We start from the raw sequence: 20882 nt of genomic DNA on the forward strand, positions 1-20882 counted from the left end.
ACTGTACAGACAGGTTGCTATTTCACTATGCTTATGCTAGTATGCAGGGTTATAATGTATTTTTAAGCAATATGTATTTATTTTGGAGCAATATTTGTTCTTTTGTAGCATGTGTCATATACTACTTGGTTTGCGTTTCTGCAGTCCCAGACCTTGAAAACTGCACTGAGTCATAGCGAGCTTCTGTTAAACCTCCTTTCCTGAAGGACAGGAGGAATGTGAAGGTTTAACAGGACTGGGTAAAACATTGGCAATTTCACAAGTGATTTAGGAGCTTTGGTCTTAGTGGCATGTATGACTGAGATGTTTAGGAAGCTGGCAGAGGAAGGCAGGTTCTGTGCTTAGGACTTTAGAGATCTGTGCTCAGTTCTTGCTGTCCCATAACTCCTGTGTGGCCTGGAGCAGGTTGGTGAATGCCTCTGAGCATCAGAACTGTAAAATGGGGATAACAGAACTTTCTCATCTTCTAAGCATATAGTGAGGTGCTGGGATAATTCAGGTACAGGGACCACACAATTGCTTGTTGCAATTCTTCCTGCTGACTTTCAGTGGGCTCTAGGTTTCTCAGTGCTGAAAGGACACATGTAAAGTGTATTTAGGGCCCTAAGCCTTGAACAAACGCAGTCTAGAGGAATGTTTGCAGCATTGGCACAGATCCAGGTGGGCAGATGACTCAATCTGTGTGGTACCTTACTGATTTAAATAGGACATACCCTAGCATAAGAATCCAGCCTTATAGATCCAAATCTAGGGCTGAGGTCTCCTATTCAGATCTATTTCAAGTGGTACACATTGAATGTATTGCATGGATGTCCCAGATACTTAAAGACAGATAGGTGTCTAATAGGGCTGTGCAAAATTTTGCTGGCAGTTTCATTTCAATGCTGTTTTGACTTGTTTCGAGCTCAAAACAGGGAAATCGAAACAAAACAGAGAGCTTTGAAATAGCCTCAAAACCAAATGAGGCAAGTTGAAATGTCTCAAAATTTTCAAAACATTTCGAGTTTTGAAGCTCAAGCTGGGCTTGCCTTCAGGGAAACAGAAACTAAAGTAAGGAGAGGGAGGGGGGAAGGTAGGGAAGGAGCGCTCTCGTTATGGACTGTGTAGCTGGCCAGTGACTGTGATCCTTCCCTGAGGTCCCTTCCAATCCCAGGGCTCTGGGGGAGGGATGGAAAAACTGCATAACAGGCAGCATTGTTCGAACTGCCCTGCTTTCTGCCTTGGTGTTAGGGCGCACCTTAAAACACACACAGTGTCACCCATGTCATGACTTTTGCCTGTCAGCAGCTAGCGGTGCAGGGCCCCAGAACCCAGACTCCCCCTGCACTGATCTCCTTGACAGCTGTCAGGCTTCATGGTCTCAGCAGGGGCTAGCATACCTGAAAGTTTCATCCAAATCAGGCCAGAAATGACAAAGTTATAGGCTGTTTCGAGCTTCCCCACTATAGCCTATGGAACAGCAGGTTTGAATCGAAATGAAATTCGAAACGAAACGAAACGCTGTTCTGTCGAAACGCAAGTCGAAACAGAACAGTGCCGTTTTGCACAGCCCTAGTGTCTAAATCCTGTTTGGACTCTTCCTTTGATTGAAGTCAATAAGAGCCAGGGAAGTTTAAAACAACAGCAATAAAACTAGAAAGATTTAAAATTAACACACTGGAGAGCAGCAATAAATGGCAAAAAATGTTATCCTCTAATGGGAGGGGAGGGGGTTAGGAAGGGGGAAGGGAGCTAAATGAAATAAATATCTGCTGCCAGGGGACACTGTGTCACTTTTCCCTATGAATGGCTTGCCAGGCTAAGGGAACTCTGATTGTTCACATATATGGCCCTAGCATAATAAGAACAGGGAAACGAAGAAGCCGCTAATTCAAATACCAGTGTTGTAGATCAAACCCTTTACCAGGTGCCCAAATGGAAATTTACAGTAAATAACACTAGTGTGAATTGGCTCAGTAACTTAACGGATTCATGCTTTCATATCCAACAGATTGCTTTGAAAGCTCAACATCCACTGAGGGCACCTTTAGTCAGGTATCGGCTTGCTCTCATTCCAGAGCAAATGAAATAAAATAGCAACAAAAACGTCCATTCTGTGCACTTGGCTAAAGCAGCATTTAATTGTTTCTGCCCCTGTAAACCTGGACCCTTGTCATGCTTATAGCCAGAGGAATGGTGCCAAGGTCTTTTAGAGCTCGTTTCTGCTAAATATTGAGGACTTCTCACTGAGCAAAAGAACTTCTGGCTAAATTTCCAAAGGTGTTTGGGCACCTAAGCATGCAGATCGATGTCTAAAGGGATTTTCTAAGCGCCTCATAAAGGATCTTTTAACTTTGGTTTATCTCCTGGGACAGCCAACAAAGTTTCTGGCAATTACTAGCTCCCCATTACTCATTGCTATTGAAACCCTCTACTCATTTCACATGAAGCCCTAAGTGCCAGTCAGCTGGCTGCATATGTTGGATACTGCTACTATAACTTGAAGCCAAAAGGCCCTATTTCCACCTAGTATTTGGGTCCTTCTGGTCTCACTGGTTGATTCTTCTAGATTTTGACCCTATGTGTTATTTAACACTTGAAATACTTCAGTTTTCACTTCTGCTAGTCTCAGGGCTCCTTGCCATTTCAGAGTATTTGTATTAATGTCTATTTGCAGTGATTTTTTTTTATGTATTCTGCTACCCAGTTATTGGAACAGGATAATGTTTCTTTCCTTAGGAAGGTAATAAAGCAGCAGTGAGGTCAGTCACACGCTATGTGGCTCTGATCAAGGCGCCTAGGAATAGGGAGGATGTGCCCTGAAGAGCATACTGCTCTATAAGTTCATGTTTAAGAGCAAAATAACAGGGAGGAGGTTTGCAAAAAGAGTGAAGCTGTTTATGACGTTGTGGAAAATCTATATACTATGTGTAAAGGACTATGCTGCATTTAAGGGTAAGGGGTATGAGGAAATCTTGTCACTATTATGATATATTTTTCTCTTACACAATAATATTGCTTTTCCATGGTGTACCAGCAACTTGGGTCACTGGGACCAGTTGATTTCTCTGTTTAAAAGTGCTACAAGTGGGTCAGTGGTCAACCCTTTCGAAGACATTGGGCTCTGTCAAGATTGTCAGGTTTTCCAGTTAACATGACAAGGGTCCAGGTTTACAGGGGCCTTTTCTTAATGTTGTTAAATGACCCACTTTTCCTTGTGCTTCTGCTTCCTTATCAGTAAATTGAACATAATGCATACTCCTATGAAGTGCCATAAGGTTTGGAGTGAAAATTCAAACACAAAGAGGGAACTAACTTAGATTTCCAGCTCTATCCCCAGCATCCTGTGTGACCTCTAAAAAGTCCTTTCCCCTCTTCAGTGCCCTTACCTCTCTGAATGAAATGCAGATACCCCTTCCATACCTCAGAGGGCTAAGACGATGATCTTCTGTGCCAGATCCTGTGGGAGGATTATCTGTGCTGGCCCCATTTTTTTTTAAAGTTACTTAGATACCAAAATATGAAAACAGGATTTTCAGAAGCAAATCCTGTCATACCTGCTTGCTTTGTTCTCAGTTAAATCAGTGGTAGATAGGTGCTTACATATTTTTAAAAATCCCCCTTTGCAGCTATTTGAATTAAATGTTTTTTTAAGTGACTCATTGAGAGTTGATTTGTTTTAAGCTGCTACATCATTTTGGTGTTCCTAAAACAGTTGGGTATTGAAATGCTGAATGGAAAAGCAAGTAAATACCTTCAACCATCTGGGGTTAATTACCAAGGATGTGGTATACCTTCAAAAAACTTTTAGATAAGGACCAAGTATCTATTATTACTTCTGGTGCCTGACATTTATGCCTGAGTTGTAAGATTTTTAGTATGCTTTTAAATTCCTGAAATATGTCCAGCTGCAGGGCAAAAGCATATAATTTGAAAATGACTTATTTTAATGTTTGTCCAGTTTGATTCTTTTTTTTTTTTTTGAGAGTCTCAAAGCTTGGACGTGGCAGTAAATTAACAATGGTTTTCCACGGAGCCTCTGACTGCTGTTTAAACACACAGTCTAGGATACTACTGATGAAAAGTTCTTTGCTTGAAAGGTTACACTCCTAAAAATAAAAAAACCCCAAGTGTTTTGTGCTGTGTCAAGGCTCATTTCTCCTGCCTACAGGGGACAATAAGCATGTGATTTGAAAGGTCATTGGTCCTTTTGTATGTTAATAAACAATTAGTATGGCTGGGGGGAAGATGTTCTCCAGTGTAAATTTCTGAGCAAATTAACCATTGGTGACAAGTCAAGAATAATAAAGCCAACACGTCTTGAATATTTTTTTAGTGATGGTTTTAGTCTCTAGGTGAATGCTGCTATATAATCACCTCCAGCTAACAATTTTTTTGGTAACAAGCACCTTCTGGGGCTTAAATTCTTCCTGATTTTTTAAATGATGCTTTTAACATTTCAAAATTGATAAGGAAAAAAGTTTGCAGCTATAGCTGTGGTTTCATTTTCATAATTACAATTCTTCCCCCTGCCGCTCCCACTACATCGCTACCACACAGCAACTGACCATCTGGTCAACATTTGAAAGTGAAATAGCCAGCCCAGCGGATGCAAGCACCTAGCTTGCTGAACAGCAAGTATTGCGGTCTAAAAAGGTACACACACAAGGTTTGCTCCTAGTGCTTCGGGATAGTCCACCGACATCTGCAGGCTAGCAATCTATTTTCTAATCTTTAGAAAATGCATTTTATACTTTCCGGGCTTATTTTAACCCTGTCCTTCACTCTACCTGGCTCTCGTCATATTTTCAGTGGCCAATTTTGATTTTATGATGGTGCTGGCTTCTATTTTATTAACTTTACAGAATGCAGGAACTTGAGGGCAGTTCTTTTGGGTTTTGTTTTTAAAGTTGTTTTGATGCCTGAAGATGCAGATAGAGTCTCAGCGGGAGTTCCCTAAGCACCTAATGTCTACTTTCTGTTAGGTTAGGTGCTTTTGAACTTATTTAGGCAACTGCACACCTTTAAAAACCTGGCTCTTCTGGAGTAAGGATGGCAACAACAGTCTCCAAGTGGGCCAAGATTTTAAAAAGAAAGAGCCCCGAAGTTAGATTCCTAAACATGGAGTTACCGTGGAGTTGTCAGAAGTGCCTTGAAGCATTTATTTTCTTGTTTATTTATATATTTAAATCATGCCCCAAACCCCCTGGCACGGAGCAGCCCAGCGGCTGCAGTCAGGCAGTGTCCGCCACTCCCAGGGCTGCAGCGGGGGTGGCTCTGGGCTCACCCCAGCGCTTGGGGCAGGCAGCAGCAATTGAAGGGGGCTGCTGCCACCCCAAAACTTGCTGTAGCACCCCCACACCAGCCCTCCCACTGCTGTTACTGACCATGAGCCTCCCAGGGGGCACGGGCTCCCAGATCTGCATGCAGGAGGCCACTGCTGCCGCCTGGGGCTAGTGGCAGCAGATGCCTTCCCAGTGCCCAGCACTGGTCCCAGGCAGCAACGGCAGCCTCCTGTCATCCTGCGCACAGATCTGGGGGCCTGCACCCCTGGGAGGAGTCCAGCACAGCTCCACAGCCCTCCTGGGAGAAAGGGTTACCATCCCTGAAATTTTCATCTGAATCAGGCAAGAAATGACAAAGTTATAGGCATTTTCACGATTCCCCATTATGGGTGAAACGTCAAAACAGTGAAAAAGTTTTGATGAAACAAAATGGAATCGTGCTTTGGAAACACGGTCCCTTTGAAATGGTGAAACAGAAGTTGAAACTAAATGGTGCTGTTTTGCACAGCCCTAGCGGCCAGGCCTTTTGTGGCTGTCATAGCTTCATCAAAGCTACGGCAATGGCACAGGCTGAGACGGTCTCGTGGCTCCCACTTAGAGCTGGACCATGAGACCACTACAAACAGTGCCAGTACCAGCAGTAAGAGATGTACTGGCTGTTGTGATCTGTACTGTCCTGTGTCTTGTCTCTTTGTGGTGCTAGCTTGTTGAGTTAATGAGAAAGTTCTGTGGGCACTTGAGTTGCAATTAAGTTGAATGCGTTATTTTTGTTTAAATTTTTTATTTTGTGGGAGATTTGCGTCTGGCACCAAGACAGCATTTTAAGTGCCTGTAGCCGCTTTTGTTATGTGGAAGCTTTTGGTTTATAATTGCATGTTGATGGCACAGAGGCCCAACTTTTGTTGTTGTTGCTGCTCCATTTTTAATTAACTTTTTTACTGTTTTCAGCATACAAAGCAATCAAGCTGCAGCAGTTACAGAGCATTAGTGAGTAGGAATACAACCCTCCATAAACAGTAAACAAGGGAACACTGCTTAGGCAGGTTTTACATCTCTTGCACTGTGATACACGAGAGCATTACACTGCACTTAGGGTGTGAGTGATGGCAAATAAGATACCAAAAAAGATCAGCAACTGGCAGGAAGAAAAATAGAAGAGTCATTAAACAGCGTAGTGTAAATCTGCTTAGTAGGTGGGATGTGATGTGCATGAAATAGAAAGGATTTGTTTCTCTTACGGTAACACTTCAGTATTGAAGTTCCACTTATAAATAGTTTGTAAGAGGCTAATGACAGCAGTAGGCAAGTTTTTGTTTTCTCTTCCTCCAAAGGAAAAAAAAAATGCAAAAATGGTCCCATTCCCTGTTTAACCTATTATCTCTACTGTTTGGGGGATGCAGGGGAAAAAAGTGTTACAGAGACCAAAAGAGTAACTAGAATAACTAATCAATCACCCTCGCCCTCCTCCTTCACCCCCTCCCCCAAATAGCACCCACTTGGGAATTGGAGGCACAGGGGCCCCCACCCTTCTCCATCTACTTCACCAGACAAATCCTGACCAGCTGCAGTTAATATGTGGTTGATGGATATGTTAAGGAAAATCTATCTGTGCCAGAAGGGGAGATGCATGTAGTCTGACTTCTTGTAGAACACAAGCCATAGGATTCGATCTGTATACTTCCATGTTGATCCCAAGCAATATTTGTGGATGATTATAAAGTTCACCGGGTCAAAAGATTGCTCATAGCCCCAGGTCTGAAACCGTGTAGATTGATGGGGCCTAGCACACACTTCACACAGTCTGGTCTTGTCTGCAGTGTACTTGTAATATCTATTGATCATGTATAAATCATGTTTGGATTGAACTTGAATTTGAAATGTGACAATGTATAAAGTAATTTTAAACCTTAGACACTGAATGCATTGACTCCAATGGATTTTGGATCACAGCCTATTCTCTCCTACTTCCATCCTTTTCTCTAATTTGGGACACTCCATTTTTCTGTTTCAAAGGTTGAGGTATGTTAGTCCTTATTTACAGAGGAATGGGGAACCCAAAACACTGACTGAACTTATTTGGAGTACTTCTGTAAAGGGGGTCTAGGAGCTGATGACAGAGACGCTCAAAAATCGGAGTGGAACTGATTAGAAAAGAGATGTGCTGAGATTCTGAAATTTTACTTCATCCCAAATCAGGCCGGAAAGTAGGAAGCTCAGGATTTTTCACCATGCGCTCTGACTCGATAAAATTAAAATTGGACTGGAAGAAAATAGTTTGACTTGCTCAGAACTGAAAGTTGATTTTTTTTTTTTGGCAGAATCAATACATTCCTGACCCAGTTTTTTAGATTCTATTCAAAACATCTTTTCCATTGAAAAAGGTTGCTTGAAAATTTTTTAACTCAAAGTGACATTTTGAGCAGGCATCTGCATTGTTTTTCTGGCTTACTTCTCAAGGACCTATTACCCAGTCAAATGCCAAGCAAGTTTCTGCATGCTACCCCGGCCAACGTGTCTTGACCTTGCCACGGGGGAAGAATACTTTGAGGGTTTGAGAGGTTAAGTCATCCTCCATGGTCATTTTAATTGTTTGCTGGTCTGCTGAGAATGACAGCGAGGGGTGACTGTAATGGCCAAATGGAGTGGTGTTTTTATCGATGATAACATCTGTTGACTGGGAACTGCCCTGAGACTAAAGAACACACTTTATCTATGACACCCCAGAGCCATCACTTGATGATCTCTTCTGTTCAGCTTCCTACCTGAGCTGGATATGACCTGGTGAGGTAATGTTTACAATCTCTGTAGTCATTACTGGCTTTAAAATTATCCAAAGAAAATAAGGCAGCTAATTTGGATCCTATACCATAGGGCCTTCATTCTTAATGAGGTCTCTTCTTTGTGCTGATCATGAGGGCTATGCAATTCAGATGGAGACCAAATGCTATGGAAATTTTACATTACACCCTTGAGTTTCATTGCACAAGGAGCTGTTTTCAATTCCAGTGCAAGCTGCAAAACTTAAGCAGGGCTAAGAAATCATTATTTTAATGATAATAATTTACACTTGCATAGGAGCTTTCATCCAAGAAAATATCATGTGAGATTTTTCCATTTATAGTTTCTCCAAGACATGGTAATTCTACCTTAGTAAGTATTATATTTTCTCCTTTGCTGCTGGAGAAGGGAAAAAAAGATTATTATGGTTTGTACTGTTGAATGTTTATTATAACAATATTTTGCATTTATATAGCGTTTTTCTTCTGAAGATGTGAGTGAGCTTTAGAAACATTAGTTTAAGCCTCAGAATATTTCCATGAAATAGCATTAGTCAATCACTTTGTATATGGGTAAACTGAGGCAGTGAAGGGCAGTTTTTCAGAAATGCTGCATTGCGCATCGTCCTGTTTTAAGTGCATGGGAGCTGAAAGTGCTCAGTATTTCTAAAAAGCAGCACTTATGTAAATGAATCCAAATCATATTTCTTGTGTCCAATTCAGCACCAAAGCTGAAGTCCAGTCACTTGCTTGGCACTTCTGTGCCTAAAGAGAGGCGTATACTGTAGTTGTTTGTTGAGAGATGGGTTTAACACAAGTGCTGAAATGTTATGTTAATTGGTGCCTGAGTTTCTGGGGATGGAAAGCTTGGGTTCTCATTCCAAATGTCCTTGAACTCAGTGGGAACTTTTCCACTGACTTTAATAGGATTTCAGTCAGGCTTTTAAACCGCCTGCTGTAGGCAACACTGCATAACTTTCACCATTTTCCATACCTGGCAAATAAAGCCATTTTTGCCGTTTTTGATGTGTAATAAATTCCCCGTACAGCAGCTCTGTTCTGTCAGCTATTGTCTTTTTGAAGGCTGTGCATAAATATATAAAAGCCTATTTCTAATTCTATCTTTTTTTCTCCTTAAACAATTCTCTATGCACTATTTACTTGTTTAAGAAATGAAATTGCATTTTTTCCCTTCTTCTGGAAAGCTGTAGGGAACCTTTAGTTTAAATATGTGCAAGTAGCGTAAGGCAGACCAATAACACAAAGTCAAAGCCATTTCATAGAAAGTGTTTCATAAATGCTAATTGAGCTAAATGAGCTTAGACTACTTTTTACAGCGAAACTATCCCAAATACAGGATGGGTAGCAAGATACATTTCCTTAATAATATATTACTGCAGCGTTCTAGTGTTGGTTTTATAGATCAGTTTTAACTACTAGTCTTGATTATGTCATAAAGATTTCAGAGATGATTCTTGCTTTTTTTTGTTCTGCCAGTAATCTACTTTATTAATATTAACTGGTGTGGTTGAGAGTGACAAATTTTGATCAAACTTAAACTTTTAATGCATTCCAATTAGCGGATGGATGTGACATTATTATGTCTAAGTCAATCACTCTCCCAAGTGTTTCATTGCTTTTAAAAAACACTTTGGCTCTTCAGAGCTTAGAGAACACTCCAAAGCTTTCATTAAAGACAGAACTATAAAGATGATTAATTATTTCAGTTACATTTCACTTTCCCTCATTCTCTGCAAAATATTTTTAATATTTATTATAATTTCATATGCACAATAAATAGATGCAAAACCATACAGACAGAGATTACTTTCTGGACTACCTACAAAGGTTCTCGTATGGCTGTCAGTACCATGGTGTATTAATGTATATCCTATGCTAATGAATTTGTCCCTGCAACACTCTTGCAAGGTAGAGAGTCGTGTTTATCCCTAATTTACGGATTTAAGGGATAAGGGAAATAAAGAGGTCAGAGACCATCTTTCTGGTATGGACTCGTGTTGTGTCTAACACAGCAGGGTCCTGATAGGGGATTGGAGCTCCTTCAGAGATGCTGCCTTGCAAAATAATATAAAATGTTCTAAAGTGATAAGCTTTGGGCAGAGCCCATTGTGATGCTTACGGGCTAGATACTCGAATGGGATCTGAGTTGCTTTAAAAATCTGGGCCCAGTGGCGGGCACTGAGTATTGGAAAGTCTGGTTTATATCACTTGCTGGGATTGTTGGCATAGCTTGAGACTCAAATTTAGGTCTCCAGAATCTATGGCTGCCTATACACGTGCTTGTGTGTGTGGTGGTGGTGGGTTAATTAAAGCAGTTTCCAGACAGCTGATCTAATTAAAATGGCTCACTGTCGCATGTATTAAGGCCCCCACATGTTTCAAAGTGGCTGTGGGATGCTTTATCAAAAGCTCATTCAACAAGATTTAGATGAAGTGCCCCAGTGGCCATTTTGAAATGTACAGGGGCTCAATTCACATGATGCTGAGGCAATGCTGGAGCGTTCTAACTGGAACATGTTGGAGTAGACTCAATTAATCATGTCTGCTCCATGTTCTAATTAGAATGCAAATGAGCATGTCTATAGGCACCCTACATGGCAAGGTAACCAGAAGACGGTCCTCTGTCATCCCTTTGCCACCCAAATGCCAATCTTCTGTGAATGGGAAGAAAATGTTGGAGGCAGAGGAAAGCACATTGCAAAAATTCACTGCCAAACAGACCCTTGCTGTGGGGAATGGGGATGTCTAATGTTACCCACCTTGAGAATCCATGGGTTTGTTGACCCCTTGATCTATGAAGGCTACAGTCATCTTGATAGAAAGAGTGAGCGTTGAAGGAATCGCCCAGAAGCATTTCATACATGTCTGAACTTATGCTGCCTAACAGCATCATTGTATTAGAAATAATTCAAGTACTAGTTTATTCTAGGGTCTACCTCTCCTTCATTTACCTTCACCCCCCACCTTTCAGCTACCTGATTGCATAAAGTTCCTGCAAATGTTTGAGTGATTTCCCAATGCACTGAACACTGCCACGAGTGTGCAAGAAGCAGGAATCCATGCTCTGCTGCAGGGAAAGCTACTGTGCAACACCTGAGTTTCAGGTGCTTTCACGTTGCTGCCTTGCAGTAGTTGAAGGAACTGAAATAGCCAGGGAACCTTTAGCTGTACCAACCAAAGAGGTACAGCATTGCTTATTAAGTCATATACTGGAAGAAAAACGTTTCCTTCATTGCTTTTTTCTTTAGCCTATCCTTTTCCAGCGTAATGGGGACAGGTTGTGATTAGAGTGAAGGAGGAGCCAGATTGATTTACCAGCAAGGGAGTTAGCTGGTTTGGAAAATATGCAAAGATTTTTCCCTCTAGGAAGTCACCTCACTGATTATACCCAAGAGACCAAATTTTACAGAGTTTGATCACCGATCCATGGATCGGACTTTAACTGCAGGTGGGTGGTCCGTGCAAAGTGTGCTTTCCCTGGGCCACTGCCCCTGTCTCTCTTTCCACTAGTGTCCTTATTAATGAACTGTGAAACCTGACATTTCCAATAAGGAACAATTAAATCTGAAACCAAATTTAATAAAGTCATTCATTTACAAAATAATAGCTAACTAGCATGAGGATGCTGAAAAATGATTGCAAGCTAGGAGTAAAAAAATGGAGTAAATTAAGTTTGACTACATTAATGTTCTTTAAATACTTTTACTGCTCAGAAAATTAAACAGGAAATGTCTTGTTAACTCTCTTGCATATAAGGTAGTAATGCATGTATTGTGAATAGCAAACAGTTGTGGGCTAGAAAATCTACAGGGGATACTATGGTGTTAAAATCTTAAACATGTATCTAAATTTAAGTGCCATTTAAGTGCAGTGGAACTACAGGGGACTAGACTCAGTGAACAAGCTCTTTTCTAGCCTGATGTCTTAAGCACTCTTTGGCTAGGTACAGATGTTCAAAAAGCCCGAGGCAGAAGCAGTCAAAGTTTCAGACTGTAAGCAGCCGGAGTCTCTCCCCTCTCCCCCTGCAACACACACACCTTCCCCCTTCATCTCCCCGTACCTAGGCCAGCAAGCTGGGAGGGGGTCTGTATGGCAGGGGGCTCAAAAATAGAGGTTATCAGCCTAGTGCAGACACTAGTGGTAGGTATTCTAGATAGCTATAAATACACCACTCAAGCTGTGCTATATAATGGTTATAAACAAACTATTGACCAGGTGAACTCTAAAAATCACTATTTTTTTTAATTCTTCATAAGTCCTCATCAGAAACTGCAATAACGTAGCTTCTTGGAAAAGTATTCTGCTGCAAAATCCTATTTAAAATTTGGTTGAGAAAGGTCTGTATGAGTAAGATTGTTCAAAGGCCATGTCATCAAGCTCTTGTTCCTACTTACGCCTGCAAATAAAAGCCAGTTATAAAAGCTTGTAGCACCCATCAACTCCCATTTATGGCCCCAAAAGAGTTCAACACATCCCCAACCTGCAGAGCTCTTTAAACCTGCCGTGTAAACAGTTGTGCAATCAAGCACTCGAGGAACCTTACAAGATAGAAAGCAGGCTGCTTGCCGTTAGGGGATTTCGTGCTGAGTTGCCACGGGTGGTGTCAGCTCCAAGTTTGCCATGATGGTTCCTACATTACTCCTTTATTTAAAAATACTTTTTAAAATTTATCCACAAGCCTCAAAAGGCCAAAGTTAATTTGACAATCAATTGTTCTGTAGGAGAACTGTAGAATTCACAGTGCTGCCATAAGGATGTGAATTCTATCTGCATTAATTAAAAAAACCACAACTCCCCCCATATGCAGTCTCACAAGACTCCATATGTAGGGGTTTGGGTTTTTTTTAAGAGTTGGGAAATATTTAGAAAGGGGAATTAGAGGTGCAGATCCAGGTGGAAAAAGGCATTGATTTCCTCAATTACACTTTAAGGCACTTTCCTTTTGTGACACAAATAACCTGAATAAATATGTCAAGAAAGATTAAAACCTCATTAAAATGTGTAAACAGAGCTAAGGAAAAAAAAAACCCTCGGCTGAACTGAATAATAATAATAATAAAGTCATGAAACAATGTTGGTAGTTAAAAGTTCTGCTAAAGTGAACATCCCATTCAGATGGGAAGCAGAGCTGCTGTTACCTAAATCTCAGGATGGAGATTTCTTTTCAATAATTTGATAACGTTTTAATGAATAAATTAATAACATTACCCAGGAAATGGAGTCCAGGCATGAAGCTAACTCCTCGCCAGTTCCCCAATCTCATCACGAGAAATGCTGGTCTCAGATGGTCAGCAATGTGCGTCTTCCCTGCTAACCCAGAAGCGCTGCTGAGGCTACTGTGAGAGCATGGCATGCTTAATAAGTTTATTTCACCAAAGAGCAGGAACGATGCTTAAAGTCCTTAATGGCTGGGAATCAGGCATCCTTATTTTGTTTAAGTGAGCAGGGGTTGCGACCAGTATTTATTAAAGATCAAAGAAACTAAGCATATCTGAGCTCTGACATTTCTCTTAAGAAAGGCGTTTGCAGATGAGGAAAAATATTATCAGGATAACAGGAGCACAGGGCCCCATTGTTCTAAGTGCTGGGCAAATATGGGGTGATGATCCCTGCCCTAAAGAGCTTTCCAACTAAATACATAAGTGAACAGAAGAGGCAGAGGGGCAGGGAGGTGAAGTGACTCATCTGAGGTAAGTGCCAGGGCCAGGATGATACCCTCATTTATGAGCTCTCATTCTATTGCCATATCAAATAGACTGCTGCCTTTGCCCTGAGAAAAGCATGGCCCCTTATGCTGAAAGGAATATAAGCTGGAATGGGCCAATAAATCCATTCATATTTATGTAGGATTGTTAAATGTTCAGTGCCACGTTGCACCTTCATATGTTTGTACAGGGTACAATGGAGGACTCCACTCCTGGCTGAAGTTCCTTGCAACAAAAAGTCATCAGTGACAACAGTAATTAGAGACGATCAACACATTTTGAATAAGCAGCAGCTTGTCATGAAACTCCTTTTTGTTAAAGCAAAATACCCTACTCACCTCATCAGTTTTTTCAGCCTGGAAAAAAGGGTCTTTTTTAATATTTTCTCATTTTCTAGCAGAAGCTGATTAAAAAAAAACAGTTATTGTTTTCATTAAAGTGATAACAAATTAATTCAATACATTCTCCAGTTAGGAGAAGTGGGGGGAAGCCTCTTCGCCTTGGCAAACTAAGGTGTTGAAATTCCACTTGCCCCACGCTCACCAGGTTTTTATTCCAAATGTCTGATCATTTGCACTGTGATAACAGCTGGGAACCCTGATCATGGAGCAGCATAAGCTATCTGTCCCTTACAATCATATGTTCATACTTTTGTTTGTTCGGGATGCTTTTTGGTATTTAGGTACTATCCAGTGTGAGTAAGGGTACTGGCTCTGTTTCACAGCTTACTGTTGTTGCCCCCTTTGCAATGTTTTGCAAAACGAATAGCAACAATAGACACTCCTATAATGCCCTACCTGGCCTTCTAGTTAAGATCAAGCATTAGATTTAAAATAATAAGACCTCTGTTCAGGGCTTGGTGTGTCCTAACGTCCTGGATGACACAAAGTCCCAGCAGCATCTATCATTTCCACAGCAAGTCAGCCACTTAAGTGCCTAGCACACCTTTGCTAGTCTTGGATGCATACCCTCAGCCACCAGTACAGATGGGACCTGATAGATCAGTGCAAGACAAAGCAATCCTCTTTCATGCCCTATAAAATTTGCTCTTCCTACTGCAGTTTATACCTGTCATAGTGGCAGCCATTCTTCACTTCAGAGTAGGCTGACAGCATTACTCATTATAACTGAGGTTTAGACAGTGCTTTTAAGTCTGATTCAGCAAGATAGGTTGGCTTCCACCTATTTTTTAGCAATCCCACTGAAATTAATAGGACTATTCGTGCATCTTATGTTAGAGAGATGCTTAAATGCATTGGTGAATTGGACTGTTATCAGTGAAACTGAAAACACAGTACAAATGTGATCAACATGATTTTCCTCACTTCTTAAGGTCCAGGTTGGCCAAGGGGTTTGCTAAAGGTCAGAACAATAATCAGTGGCAATGCTGGAAAACAAATTTATGTCTTGCTTTTCTTCTGTCAGTGTTTAAACTTTTTGATTGTGCTTCTGAACTGCGTTATAATGTATCTGCTCTCAAGATGATGGACAGCTCCATTTTTAAATGCCATGATGCTATATGACATGACATATAGCTCTCCATAAGAAGAAACATATTCCTCATCCAAAGCATTCAGCCTGCGTTTCACTCTTCCAAATACACCCAATGTGGAATGACATCCGGAATATTTCACCATCCAGACATAGAGAAGTGCACTTGCCTAATCATATTATTGAAATATGGACAAATGCATTCCCTTGGGGTGTCTATTTATAAATAAAAGATAATTTCCAGCCTATAGTTGAGTAAATGAATGTAAATGCCGCTGTTACATTTATGCCTTGTAGTTATGACTAGTTCTTTTTTCTATGTAATGGTTCTAATCATAGTAATGACAGCAGTAGTGTCATCCAGAGCGTCTTAAGTGCTCCAGCACTTCCTGCTAATAAGTCACCGTCTTAACAGTTGGTGCAGGAGAATTGTATAGATCTAAACCTGTTAAATCAGAGTTGATTATACATAACCCAAGTAGTGGTTAGACAAAGGGTTTTTCACAGCTTGCAGCACACACAGTTGATTTTGTGGGGATTTTGCGGCAGCCCCGCCCCTCACTGCTGATTGGTAGAGGGGCCCTGGTGACCCCGCCCCTCACCACTAGTTGGCGGAGCGCACCTTCACTCAGTCTGCCATTACTGTTGGCGGGGGGGGGGAGGGGGTTGGCAGATTTTCAGCCAATACCAGATTCCCTGGCAATCGTGGATTTCCGTTTTTTCCAGTTTCTGCAAAATCTGTGAAACCGTGACTTGTGTAGGTCCCTAGTTATGTATGATGGTGCACAGTGATTGCTGGCATCTTATATCTAGCTTGTGGGATAAATCTGCATTCAAGTAATATTCAGTCTCTTCCATTTAGAATACGATTGCAGCAATAGTTGCTGATAAGATGGTTAGGGCAAAAGCCCCTACTCTAGCCGGCATCTGACATAATTGAGGAGGAGAAAGCAAAACCTGCAGAAAGCTCTGTTTCACATTTTTTCTTCCCTGAGCTGGCTAGGTACCAAGCCTGTTCCCCAGCAAAATTCAGAGCAGCCTGAAGGTTGCCCTAATGTATATTAGTTGCCACTGGGCCACAAGTGGTTATTTTAACTGCCAGAAATGGTTAGTGTACAAGCTTACGTTAATTCAGCATTCTGCCCTTTTCTGCATTTGAAGCCTGCAAATGGGAACTGAATAATCTTTGTGAAATCTTGGTGGAAACTGACATAGTGAAATGCATCAGAATAATGATTTCCACCCACCAAGCCCTGAATAGCATATAAATAATTTAAGAAAGCTCATCAGCCCAACTAGGATCTACTGATTATCTAGAAATTGTTAACTGATCTCTCTCTCTTAGCTACTATAGCAAGCAGCAAAATTCATGAAGGCCTGGATCCTGAAATGAGTTCCTGCAGACACAGAGGCAGTGCCACTAACTCTTGATTTTTAATACGAGCATCCTGATCTCCAGGGATCCTGCTTTTCTCTGTTTAAAAATGGCAACTTCTCTTATTAAAAACATAAAATTCATGTTTTTCTGTGGTAATTTGGAAGCCTACCAGTACCTCAGTCACTATAAAAAAAAAAAAATCTAAATACCTATACATTTTGACATTTGATTTTGGCGTTCTTATCATGGAAAATCAGAGCACCCCCTGCCCCCTTCACTCCCCAGGACGCAAGTCCAGCTGCAGCTGCCCTCCTTAACTGTTTTGTGGCACTGAGCAGCTTTGATATGCCATGCCATTGACCCTCACTCCCAAACCATAGCCCCCTGGTCCTGCTAGTGCCACTCACTCCCTACCCACTCCTCGCACCCCCAGTCCTGCTGGCGGGGGCCGCAACCTGCAAGGGCTGCGGGGCTGGGGACCCAGATCTGCAGCCCTCTGCCCCTCCCTGCCCCTCACAGCAGTGCCTGAGCCCTGGCTGCTGCCTGTGGGAGGTGGTGGCTGCTGTGGCCTGAGTGGAGTGCAGAGCCCACCTCCCCTCCTCATCGCCCATGGGCAGCACTGATGCAGCAGAGCCTGTGATGGCATGCAGATGCACGCTGGCGAGTGTGAGATTGGGGCTTCCTGCTCTGCTGACCTCTCCCCAGGGGCCCTCATGGTCCAGTGGGTGGGACCTGGCAGGGTGGGCTGGGTGGTTTGGTGCCACTGCCAGGAGCCCCACACCACTTCCCTGCCCTGCTCTGCCACGTCCTATCCACTGGGCGGTGAAGGCACTGAAGGAAGGGCAGCAGGGTGGGGAGCCCGCATTTTTGCACCCCTGCCTCTTGCACAAATCTGGGGGGCACATGGCCCACTCCTGGAAGTGCACGTAGTGGTGGGGAGACCCTCTCCCGCCGCCACTGCTGGGAGCTCCCACCACCCTTGCCCATGGCTTCATCCTGGGCCCTGTGGCTGCACATTCCCTCCCCTTTCCCAGGCCCCACGCCCCACACTGTCCAGCTGGGCAGCCCCCCAGCCCTGTCCGATTTGCGCCCTCACTGTGGGGATATCAATCCCCCCCCGAACTAACCTGCGGGAGCTGCTCTCCACGTCGCCTGGCTGCCACGTGCTTACATGCGCGTGCAAATGCACACAGTGCCCTGCCTGATCACCCTCCTCCCGCTCCCACCAGCCCCTGGCAGGCTGGAACTCTGCCAGCCTGCAGAGGGAAGCCCATTGTTTCCTGCTTTTCTCTCCTTAAAAGAGAAAATCTGGGTTTTTTCGTCCTTGAAATGAGAAAATCTGCATGTTTTCGTGTGGTGAACAGTAAATCGTGATCCTTGGTGATTTGTAATGTTCCTTTAAAGTCAAGATGCCTGGAATCATGTATGTATGGGAGAAGGTGAATACCCTTCCTGTTGGTTGTTAAGAACAGCTGCCGATAGGACTCACACGTATCCTATCAGCTGAAAAAACAGGAGGCAAATGAAAACAGTACCCAATTATTTTTAAAGCTCATGAATTTGAACTGTGCATATTGGCAATGCTGCAAACGTCTCTATGCATGAAACTTGCTTCAGGGTCAGGCCCAATTTTGGAGAGAATCGTTAGACACTATTAGCAGAAACCATTTCAGGGAAGTAATTCCCAATTCTAGTAGCAAGCTCTTACTCAACTATTAGAGTGGTGATGTAATGCATACTTGCAAAAACATTGTATCCCCTAATTCATGCCTGAGAAAATGTCTGGAGAAGGGATAAATCTATTAACTGATCCTAAGTAGAGGAAGAAGCAGGTGACTGGGCAAGAGAGGGAAAAGCAGAGCAGAGAGATCCTGAATGCTGGATATCTGTTGATGCAAATTTATAGGAAAGTTGTGATTTTTGTGTTCCCAGACCTACTGCAACTGGAAGCATAAAGTCTGTAAGCACCTGACTGACTTTGAACTTGGATTTGCTGCTCAGCGTTGCAAGCCAGAGTGGGACAGAATTTGTGATCCAGAGAGGGAATGGAAATGGTGCTGTACTATCAGGTAAGATTATTTCCTGGGATAGATATCCCATGGCAAACTCCCAGAAAGGAAATAGAGCTGAATGAAATTTATAATCTAAAATAAATGTCCTTTGCAATACAAAAGACAAATGTTTGGGTCTGACAACAAAAGCTCTTTATGTTTTGTATAGAAGTAAGGTATTGGGTTTTGAGAATATGTTACTTGTTTTTATGTGTATGCATGGTAATCCTGCATGTTAATGCAGCAGCGTGCTTTTGAAAAGATCTCCTTGGAGGAATTCTGAATACTGTCTGCTGGGCCAAATCTGTTCTCATCTGTACTCCTGTTAAATCAGGAGCAACTCCAACATGAGACCAGTCCCCAGGAATTACTGTGGATTTACACAGATGCAAGAAGGAATTGGCCTTCCATCTTTATAGTTAGTGTTGATAAGAGCAAATGATCACTGCTGTCTTTCACTACTTTATCTGCTTGTTTCACTGTAACAAAGATTTATTTTGCCACCCTGGTCTAGAAACTGTGACTACCCTTGAGGTAGTGTGCTGCTTCCCCTAGTGTCAGTCAGCTGACTGTGCTGGGCTCCTTGTGCCAACAAAGCAGTGCAACTTCATAAGCAGTGTAGAAAAGCAGCTGTTTCTGTCTGGTGTGTGGCTGTACTTTTTATTCATGGCAAGAGTTTAAGAGGATGGGAAGCTTTGGGCTTGGAGGATGTGCAAAATACATGCTTCAAAAGGGAATTCTTGACGTGGGAATTAAAATTTAGCTCAAGGAGCTTAGGAAGCATTTGCACAAGTGCCTTAAAAAGGAAAGAACAGTGGTGTAAGAATGTTTTATATAAACTGGGAAACAAGAAGTTGAAGAGTCCTTCAGTATTAGCTACAAATACAAGTTAACTGTGGCATGGAATCCAGCTGGGCTTTGTACTGCTTGAATATGAACAATTGGAGATTCAGATTTCAGTTGTGATCTGCATCTTGGTTCCTAGAAAATTTGGTTGTACAGAGATGTTGAGGTTAGATAAAGCTTAATTACCTGCTTGAACAACAAGTATACAACAAAAGTATGCAGCATACAATTACAAGGCAAAATAATGCAAGAGGCAAGGATTTTTGTGAGTGATCTTTATCCCAACCACATAGTTAGTCCACTAAAGTTAGACATGTTTTTCAATGCAAAACATTCTTCATCAGGTCACTGAAGAATCACTCCCAACACTATCAAGGCAAAATAACACATCTGTCTTGCCCTTAGAGTTATCTGGTACAAGGCCATCCCTGTTTATCCATTTGAGGGCTCTACTTCTGATGAAGAACATTTCTGTATTTGTGTGTCTTGAACCATACCTTTTATTCAAGCTTTGTAAAGGTTTAAGGGACTTTGGAACTAGATCCAGATGTCATGCCTTGCCTGTTATCTCTTACCTTTCATGGCCCAGATTTTTAAGGGATCCTACAGTCAAAATTAGGAGATTGGTGTGTCAACGCCTACACAGTAAGATGAGTCGCCAACTGGCTGGAGGGCCGCACCCAGAGAGTGGTGGTGGATGGGTCATTTTCGACTTGGAGGGATGTGGGCAGTGGGCTCGGTCCTCGGGCTCACACTGTTCAATATCTTCATCAGCGACTTGGACAAGGGGGTAAAAAGCACCCTATTCAAATTTGCAGATGATGCTAAGATGTGGGGGGATGTGGGCATGCTAGAAGGGAGGGACAGGCTGCAATTGGATCTGGACAGGTTACAGGCATGGGCTGATAAGAAAAAGATGGGATTCAACACGGACAAGTGCAAGGTGATGCACCTGGGGAGAAAGAACCAGCACCATACCTACAGGCTGGGGAACTCCCTTCTCGTCAGTGCAGAGGCAGAAAAGGATCTTGGAGTCATCATCAATGCTGAGATGAACATGAGTCGGCAGTGTGGGGATGGGGTCAGGAAGGCCAACCGCACCTTGTCGTGCATCCACAGATGCATCTCGAGCAGGTCCAAGGAAGTGATCCTCCCCCTCTATGCAGCACTGGTCAGGCCGCAGTTGGAGTACTGCGTCCAGTTCTGGGCGCCGCACTTCAGGAGGGATGTGGACAACATGGAGAGGGTCCAGAGAAGGCCACTCGCATGATCAGGGGGCAGCAGGGCAGGCCCTACGAGGAGAGGCTACGGGACCTGAACCTGTTCAGCCTCCACAAGAGAAGGCTGAG

At 42.6% G+C, this 20882-nt stretch overlaps 1 protein-coding gene across 3 annotated transcripts in view; it reads left to right on the forward strand.

Moving 5' to 3' along the window:
- LRRTM4 (leucine rich repeat transmembrane neuronal 4) overlaps positions 1-20882 on the forward strand; it is an 860180-nt gene that overhangs the window by 87729 nt on the left and 751569 nt on the right. For 2 of the 3 annotated variants that reach the window (XM_019514351.1, XM_019514349.1), the window contains exon 1: positions 18499-18705. The gene's annotated coding sequence lies outside the window, so the exon portion shown is untranslated. Of the gene's footprint in view, positions 1-18498; positions 18706-20882 lie in introns of those variants that run through there. The other variant, XM_019514350.1, reaches the window with a different exon arrangement.

Source organism: Gavialis gangeticus, unplaced genomic scaffold, assembly GCF_001723915.1.
Source record: "Gavialis gangeticus isolate Ggan-Ray unplaced genomic scaffold, GavGan_comp1, whole genome shotgun sequence".
Taxonomy (NCBI): domain Eukaryota; kingdom Metazoa; phylum Chordata; order Crocodylia; family Gavialidae; genus Gavialis; species Gavialis gangeticus.